We start from the raw sequence: 9,306 nt of genomic DNA, 5'->3' as shown, positions 1-9,306 counted from the left end.
TTAGACATCATGAGTACTTAGTAAAGTGTATTGGGCTTTTACTACATTCTAGGCAATGGTAAAAAGTTGAACTTGTTTACTTATATTTGTTACAGACAACAAACTGCTTGCAGTGACATCTAGTGAGTCTTTACATGGTCCGGAACATCATCATGAGTACTGACAGGAGTGTATTGGGCTTTTGCTACATTTTAGGCAGTGGTAGGAAATTGAATCTGTTTACTTATATTTGTTACAGACAAACTGCTTGCAGTGACTAATGAGTCTGTACATGCTAAGACAAAGTACTTAGTAAAGTGTATTGGACTTTTACTACAATTTAGGCAGTGGTAGAAAAATTAATTTGTTATTTATATTTGTTATAGACCAGAAACTGCTTGCAGTGACATCTAGTGAGTCTTTATATGCTGAGATATCATCAGTACTTAGGGAAATGTATTGCGGGCTTTTACTACTTTTTAGGCAGTGGTAGAAAGTCGAATTTGTTTATTTACAAATTGGAGGAAAGAATAACCTCCTTGGTTGATGACATCCAAGCACGTGAAAATGAATGCTAGAGCATGTATTTTCATCGATCCCGGGTGAGTTGATTCGTTTGTTAAAATTATTCGTTATTAAGTGCCGAACCTCGATTTAACGAATTGAGTAAAACCGGCATTTCCATTCTTTAAACTGGGAATCGGGGTAACATCAATGCAGATATATGCACAGAAACTTTGTAAAATTCCTTAAATCGAGGAAATCGTTATACGACTTTCATTTAAATTGCTGGGCAGGGGAGCGTTCTAAGAGCATCACGGGCCCCAGAGGCGTACGCAATACCGGGGGTGGGGGGGAGTGCCCTCCCCAGGCCGCCGACAAAATATTAGGAAACAATTAACGTATCAAACGCCCCTAACGGCGGGGACTCCCACCTGGCTGGAAATTGCTTCCCACCAATCGCCATGCTTACTGTCTAATTTAAGCCGGATCTCAGTCGTGCTGCTCTGGAGGCCCCCCAGGGCTGTGGAGGTCACCCCCATACGCTGGGGTGTTCCCACGCTAATATGACACTGTTACTGGCATCAAAATTGTAGTATTTCCTGCATTAGTTGGTATGCCGTAAAAATCGGAGAGACTCCAGCTTATTGAAAGTTGGAGTCTGGTCCATTTCCGGTATGTGGGAAAACCAAGGTTGAATGAGGATAACATGATACATTCAAAAGATTGACATCAATTTATATTGAACAAATAGGCTAGGGCACGGTAGCGCAGGTCAATAAGATACTCGCCTAAAGTACCAAAGGATGTTTAGAGGTGTCGTGAGTTCGATACCCAGTTCGTCTTTGTCAGAAAACTTTCCTGAAACAGGGGTACAACAAAAAAATGGCGACGTGACCGCAGAAAAAATTGCTACCGCAGGGAGTCAGCCACCGAGAAGTTAGTGCACCAACCTCTCGATAAGTATAAAGAAGGAAAAAAACAAGCCTGTTGTTCAGAATCGGCAATAAGTTGTAGGTTCCAGTCTAATTAGCCCTCGTGTGTGTGCAGAAAATGATCGTGGTGCGACAAAAGTGATCAAATGACAAATAGTCTAATCAGAATAAAGTAGTGGTTTTTCCACTATAGGAAACGTTGAAGAATTGGGTAGAGATAATAAAAATTGAGCATTTACTTATTGATCTAATTCAATTATGAACCTCTAATACGGAATGCGGATACTGTATTTTGCACATTTTTTGGCAAATTCTGAGACGGAAAAAATTTCACTTTTGCATTATACCAGCAATTTTTGCAATTCCTTCGAAAACATGTTATATCAGATGGTCGTTATAATAAAAAGAAAACGCACAGCAGTAGTCATTATATTAAAACATCCGTAATGCTGCAATGGAATGGTCCCTATAACGGGGGGTCATTATAACGTTTGTTGACTGTATTTCCGTTAAATCATTTAATCTATGTAAACAATAGTATTCGACATATTTCTTAAATATTATATGTTTGTTGGGTGTGGAAAGCAAACACAAAGTTAAACATTTTTTTTTTGTTCACCCGACCATGAAACCGTGTCATTTAAAACTCATTTAAAGTGACTGAAAAGTGAAGTTATGCCAGTACCTTAACCCTTTAACCACACACAGTCAAGTGGTTACGACAGCATTTTCCGTCGCTGCCATACGTAATGATGATGCTTACGACGAAATTTGCAGACGCGCAGAGTTTTTCTGTCTTTTTCACATAGATATGACGAAATAATTTGTCATACATGTGCTGCCATCCTTCTATTTTATTATCTCATCACTAGATGAGGTTAAACAATTATATTTCAAGGTCTGAGATTATTATTACGATTATCTTTGTCATTTTTTGCAAAGCTGTTGACTTTCCATCACTTTTTTTTTGATTTCCGATTCCCTTGCGAAGATGCATCTGTGTGTGTGGTTTTATTACTCATATGTCTTTTAGCAAAGGTTCAACTACTATGGTTCCACATAAATCCATTCAACAACATTTCTTTTAGTCACAGGACATTATGACCCCGCACCCTCACTTTTGGGGTGTCATATTACATCTCGACATATTCGAGCTATAAAAAAAAATTTCAATATTTCAAACTTCTGAGAAAAGGGAAAAAGCGTGCACATCTTCAAAAATAAGTGGGCACTGCGGGTAATGCTCGGAGAAATTAATTGTACATTTGACTGGTTAAGCAGTTTTGGAATTTTCCTGATATGCATCGTAACTGTCACTTACGCTTATAAAGACGTGTAATAACCTGAGATGTTTCGGGATGACCAATATGAAGCAGATCAAGTTCGACAAGATATCTCAGGGTTGTCTCTGCAAGGGTTTACTGCGATTTTTGTGGGGCCAATCATGATTTAGCTGCGCCGACCACTGTAGAATTTGATTAATGATTTTACAATTGTGTTTTTTTTTTCCTTCCAAGTAAAATTTGTACCCTTCCTAAATTTTGTTGCCTCCCCTCCTCCCCAGTTCTGGCCCCGAGTTGTGTTTTTAAAATACATGAATTTTTTGTTGTTGTTGTAGATTTTGATCTTTGGAAAGGCAGTTGAAGTATTTCTATCAAAAGCACCATCAAAATGATACAAAAGAAGGAATGTGCAAGACCTTTGTCTATCATAGGTCGGGAAATTTCACCAGCAGATGCACTGGCCATAGATGTTGTAAAAGTCTGGGTAGCGGAAAGATGAACGTCTAGTGTCCTGCTGAAGTATTACTTGAAAGTTCAGGAATCGAAGTACAGCACTGGCAAAGTCACTTTGGGCAAACCAATAATTCTCTTATCAAAGCAGACAGGTAAGAAATTGCAAGTGAGTTAATTCCCCCCCCCCCCCTCCCTAATGCATCTTTTCTAGTTATTGAGCTTATGCCTCTATTTAATATGACATGTTTATGGTAGCAATGAATGCTAACCTAAATTTTGCTATATTCAATTGTGCCTTCTTTTTTTTTCAAAAATGTTATAAACGTGAAAATTACAGAAACAAACAATCTAAAAATCAATGTTATAGTAGAACAATGTTGTCACGAAAGCAAGCATATTTAATATTGGATTAAAATTGGATTTGTCTTAGCAAGATCTATCCACGTACATTAAAAACACTGATATATTCTGAATATTTCCTCAGATATGAGTTTTTAAATTATTTCGTTCAGTAACTTTTTTGTGAATGCACCCAGTATCGTCAGATGATTTAGAAGACATATTCCCATATTTTAAAAAAACAATCTCCCTCCCTTTGAGTAGCTCTATGCGCATGGGATAATTTGCCCTGACCTTGTGTAAAAGTTATCTAATGAGCATTTACTAAATAACTTATGGACACTTTTTTTTGAGAACTTGCCAACTTGAAATTTAGTTAATTACTAAATCATTTAACGTGTGCGAACGGGTCTTTAGTTTCAATATTACCAGTTTGTCTTAAATATTGTTTGAGATTTTTTTTTGAAAATCAAAAAATGTGGAAAACTGTATGAGATCATTCAGAGGGCTATTATAGGCCTAAAATTTAGGAATGAGAACGCTGAAATGTGTTTTTCGAGAATAGTTTTATGAACTTGAGTATATAAAATCGTGACAAATTTAGAGGTAAAGAAAGCTGCTCTGGGGTGGTCGAGTGGTCATAGTGACGAGGTCTCTGGTTCAAACCCCACAACTGTGGTAGACTGAAGTTGGTTTTCTACGGTTCCCAACTTTGAGGTGAGAATGGGAGCTGACCTCTCCGTTAAAAAGTCTCGCCATCTTGCCACAGAGAGCAACAGGCCTACAAACAGTACAAATGTTCAATCATTACACTCACTTCACTTCTGAAGTAGAGATGACAGCACTAAAAAATGACAAAACACTAGATACGCACACATTTTTTTCTTTTACACTTCCGGCGCAACTCACTGGGTAGTAAATTGCCCGTGCCCATAGACCTGACTGAATTGTGCTCGGTTTGAAAAAAAGAAAGCTAAAGAAAACTGATTTGTCTAGATATATGAAAAAGTATAAATGTCTTAATGGAAAGATATTTAGATCAAGAAAAAGTTAATTTGTTGGAGATGTGTAGTTGTTGGCCAAAATTCTAATAACTTTCTTTTGTAAGTAAATGGTGCGCGCAATATTGGTTACGTAATCACTTCCCCAGAGTGGCAGACTATAAAGCGAGTGCGAATGGAACATTGAAATATAATGGGTTAATAAAAAAGATTGGTTCACATACGGTTTCAGGTTGTAGAATTTATATAAAAATGAAATGAAGTTTTGATTTTAAATGATTACAGTATGGGAACCATTTTAAATTTTGGTCTGCTTGTTCAACCTGTAGTCATCCAAATTTGTGGCCAAAAACTTGGTTAATGTGATCACATAGGAACGCATGTGGTTTCTGATAACAATAACCAATTGATAACTACTATAGCCAGAAAAACCCCAGAAGCCAATATGATGATCTTGAATCTCGTTTGGTCAAACAGAATACATGAAAGCGGGAAAACTTCATTTTTCTTTTCCACATAGCTCGGGGCTTGACAAATCTCAGTGGAGGTGGTGATTATAAAATGGAGATGGTCGCCTGAAATTCATGTGATTGTTAAAATGGAGTTTAAGGGCGACACAAAATTTTCTGATTTCGTTGCAGTGTGTCTTTCAACATGAGGAGGAGTCATTAAGTCTCTCAAAAGTGGAACAAAATTATTTAGGACTGTTTCGAGGAAAAATCATGCTTTGTTTTTTTTTCCCCTTTAAGCTAAAATCTTTTTTTTTAATTCAGTCATCACGTGTTTAATTCAGCGATTCTCAACATTTTCTGACTCGTGGAGCCCTTTTCAGGGCATAACTTCTATGGCGGAGCCCTGCTTAACTCGAAGAGCCCTTTTTAGTATATTATTTTTTATGGCCGTACCCTTTATAGGCCTCTCTTTTGTTTTTTTTTTGTTTGTTTATCAAATTTACTGATTTATTTTAGTACCCCCTGGGAAGTGCACATGTAGCCCCAAGGGATCCATGGAGCACCGGTTGAGAACTACTGGTTTAATTCATGTATTGTGTATGTGTTCCATAGATCCCTCGAGACAGTCTTTCAAGCAAAAACTGAATTTGGATAATCGACTGTGAACTGAAGTTTATTTTTTTTTTATCTTACATTTTGTGTGCCTCCATTGTTGAAAGTTCATTGCAAAAGAGCAGCTCCATACATACATGGATTATAGCAGCTAATAATATCCAGATAGCCTGTCGGTTTCATGTGGAAGCAAAAATCATCACCCAAAATACAGAAATGTTTGTCATTTGGGTGGGGGGGTTGCACTTTCTAATCTCCTACATAGTTTTGCAGGCTGGTAATGATAACTTAGGGAGGGAAAAAAAAGTGTGGTTAAACCTCGGCTTCTAAATGTAAAAGAAATAACAAAAGCCATAAGCCCTGATAACTATGAATGAACTTTTCCAATATGTTACAATATTGGTCCGTTCCGTATTTTGTATAAGTGATTGATAGCAAAATCCCCAAATGATAACATCATGCATGATTTCAGTAAACCGCATCTACTGTATTGTGTAAGAAGAATTTTGGCCTTTTCCGATACCCACCCCCCCCCCCGCCCTACCCTGTCAACAAAATTTGAAAAATATAATAATAATTTGACATCTCTTCAGAAAAAAATATATTACGAAAGAAAGAAAATATATTACGAATTTTTCTGTAAGAAATTCCTTGTCCCCCCCCCCCCTCGGAAGTCGATCCTGCTTTCAAGTGTATTGTAGCACCTTTTTTGTTCCCTGCATTGCTAAGGTGAAAATGAGATTGTTTCACCTGTTCTGCCATCTTTTCAAACTATCCCATCTCTTTTGAAACACCCTGTCTGTTTGCTCACCTTCCTTGCTTGAGTTAAAAACCTATTCCCAGCATCAGTTCTCACTTGGGCAATTTTCCTGTTGTGGCCTTTGAGTTTGCATTTGTGTTATTAATTGTTAGTGAATGTTTTTTTTTCATCATAACTGCTCGTCTGGTATTTTACAATTGTTTTCATTCTCTTTCCAGGTAAAATGAAAGCTGGGGTCTTTCTCCACAAAACACTAGATGATATCAGAGATTCATTCGTTTCAGTTCTGGAAAGGAAACATTTAATCACCAAAAAGACACAACATCCAACAGGAGTTTGATACTTTTATTCTAAGGAAGTAGAAATGATCGAAAGTTTAGATAGTCCTTTGCATGTGCATAATGGTTTATATCATAAGTATTGTAAATGGATTTTTTCATCAATAAATACTTTTTTTTTCAGTTTCAAGTTATTTTGTGATTCATTTACAAAAATTACGTGAAATTTTCATTGAACTCTCAAGACTTGCTAGGATTTGGGGTGTAGGTGCTTCCACAAGAGTGTTAGATCTCCTTTCAAATTTTCCTAAACATAAGTCCTATCCTTCATTGCCGTATTTATTTATTTATATTCATTAGATCTTGGCTCATGAATTTTGATGACATTCAAGAAGTTGAAAGATATTTCAAATAACATTGAATTTTAAAAATATAAAGGTATTTGGGTATCACTTTTCTGACAGGAATGGTAGCCTATACAAAAAAAAATGCTATTATCCTTTCAGACCAGACTTCAACGATAACACACCTACAATCTCTTATTGTTAAAACACTACTGATAAGAATCATGACGAAACTTTTTCCACTTCCAAGCTTATACGGACGAACTGGAATCTTTCCATGGACCCTCTCGCTTCAATTATCCTAATGCAGGGATACTCCCTCGTTGATTTGAAAATGTGTCGCGGACCACTTGGTTGATGTGGAAATGTGTCACGGGTAACTTGAGCAAACTGCAACGAGGCCGCTTACGTGCTCTAGATCTGTGCCGCACGTAAATTAAGTGATCTGTGACAGTGCCGTCTCAACGCATGGGCTCACCCGGGCACGACCTAGGGGCCTCAAGAGAAGTAGTGGAATTTTTCGAGAATTTGCCAGACAGGGCTCAGAAAAATCACTTGGCCCGGGGACCTGTGATGCCCTTGAGAGGGCCCTGATCTATAAATATGTCGCGGGCCACTTGAGTGATGTGAACTGTTCCAAAGGCCACTTGAGTGATGTGAACTGTTCCAAAGGCCACTTGAGTGATGTGAACTGTTCCAAAGGCCACTTGAGTGATCTAAAATGTGCCGCGGATCACTTCAATGATCTGGAAATACGTCGGATCCGCTCAAATGTTCTAGAGTATCAGTATTAGTTCATACCTTAGCTTCCTTGTTTATAAGGAACTGAGTGGAATAAAGAATACAGTTTTTTTAATTAAACTTCATCACCACATGAGTCACTTTTAAATTTGAAGTTAGATGGCAGCACATTACAAAACCTAGAGAGTGAAAAAATTCACTTTTTACAATCTCAGGGGTCATTAAAGTACTATTACGTCATCATCGATAAGGGGGGGGGGGGGTTCTGATTTGCTGACTTTTGATGACAAGGGGGGGAGGGGGAGTTTGGATAATGCTTACGTCATCGACCACCCTTTATGAAAATATTAGTTAGGATTCAGAAGGGCAGAGCTGATGACGAAATTTTGCTGACAAGAGGTGGGAGAGGGTCAGCGTTTTGCTGACTTGGAGTCATAAATGGCTATAAATTTGCTTACGTAATACTTGAACGGCCCCTTACCTGTCGTCTGCTTGTGTGAAGGTCCTTTGTTTTCGATGTCTCCTTGGGTCTTGAAAAAATTACTGAACTGGAAGTTTGATCTTTCAGGTCAGATTATAAGCTTTGTTTATGAGGAGCAAAGCTGAATGAAGAATTTAGTTTCTTAGTTCATACCTTAGCTTCGTCATCACCACATAAGGCACGTGTGAATTTGAAAGTGAATAGCAGCACCAACAAAATTTTTAAAAATGAATGCCTAAAAAAATTCACTAGAGTTAAATTAATTTTAATTCCCTCAAAATTTTTAGCGCCATTGTGAATTCGTGGCAAATGCTACAAGGGGGGAAAAAACTGCTATTGGCGGACGGCGTAACGTTTCGAGTCACCCGGTATATACGGGACTCATTACTTCCAAGATAAAATATCTATAGGACGTACTGGCCTAGTCGGGAAGACTGGATGCATTTATCGCACCCACGTACTGCAGTAGGGGTCGCTAGGCTGGGATCTTTGTTGGAGCCTTAGAGGCCAGATTTTTCACTGGTCCCTCGATAAAGAATTTATAATATGAAAAAAAATTATAAGAAACTAGGCTGAAGCCTTTCAGCCCCCCACAGAGGCTGTGTGACCTGTATGGGGCACCTCTCTAGGAAAGGGTGCCAAATCCGAATTGGAAGGTAAAAAAAAAATTTGTTGAGCCTAGAAACGTCAACGGGGGCACCAAAAATAGACCCCGCACGGGAAGAGATTCCTTTCTATTTTTTGCCCCTACCCATTGGTACATCAAGGCCACCTTAAGACCATCGTAGACCCGGGGCCACAACTAAAGGTTTTGTCAGCTGTGTCAAGCAACATTTTAGCACCCTGTTGTAATGTTGAAGCAGAAATTAAACGGTGAAATTTATTCCCCCCTCTGGTGCAGCCCCCCGATTCAACAAAGCAATCAGCACCGCCTTAGTTGCGGCCCTGCATAAGCTCTGTGGCGAAGTGATTTTTAACCCCCCCCCCCCATCTGGATAGAAAAAAATACCTGCTTACCAATTTGCGTGTTTATTCTCAAATTTTTCTATTAGATCATATATTTCTGAGGCCCCTTTCTACCGTCTCCTCCCAGTCGTGCTCGGATGGGGCCCCCGCATTAAGACGTCACTAGCGAGAAGAGGGGGGG

General features: G+C 38.5%; 1 long non-coding RNA gene across 1 annotated transcript; it reads left to right on the top strand.

The window, feature by feature from the left end:
- Nucleotides 1–508: 508 nt before the first annotated feature.
- Nucleotides 509–6,689, top strand: LOC149081027 (uncharacterized). The gene is made up of 3 exons (XR_016193349.1): nucleotides 509–581; nucleotides 3,034–3,303; nucleotides 6,534–6,689. It is a non-coding gene; the product is annotated as an uncharacterized LOC149081027 (long non-coding RNA).
- The last annotated feature ends 2,617 nt before the right edge of the window (nucleotides 6,690–9,306 follow it).

This window comes from Pholcus phalangioides, unplaced genomic scaffold, assembly GCF_987345545.1.
Source record: "Pholcus phalangioides strain wild (caught in Gottingen) unplaced genomic scaffold, Ppha-v1.0 ptg000010l_1, whole genome shotgun sequence".
NCBI lineage: Eukaryota > Metazoa > Arthropoda > Arachnida > Araneae > Pholcidae > Pholcus > Pholcus phalangioides.
This window is presented reverse-complemented; position numbering and strand designations above follow the sequence as displayed.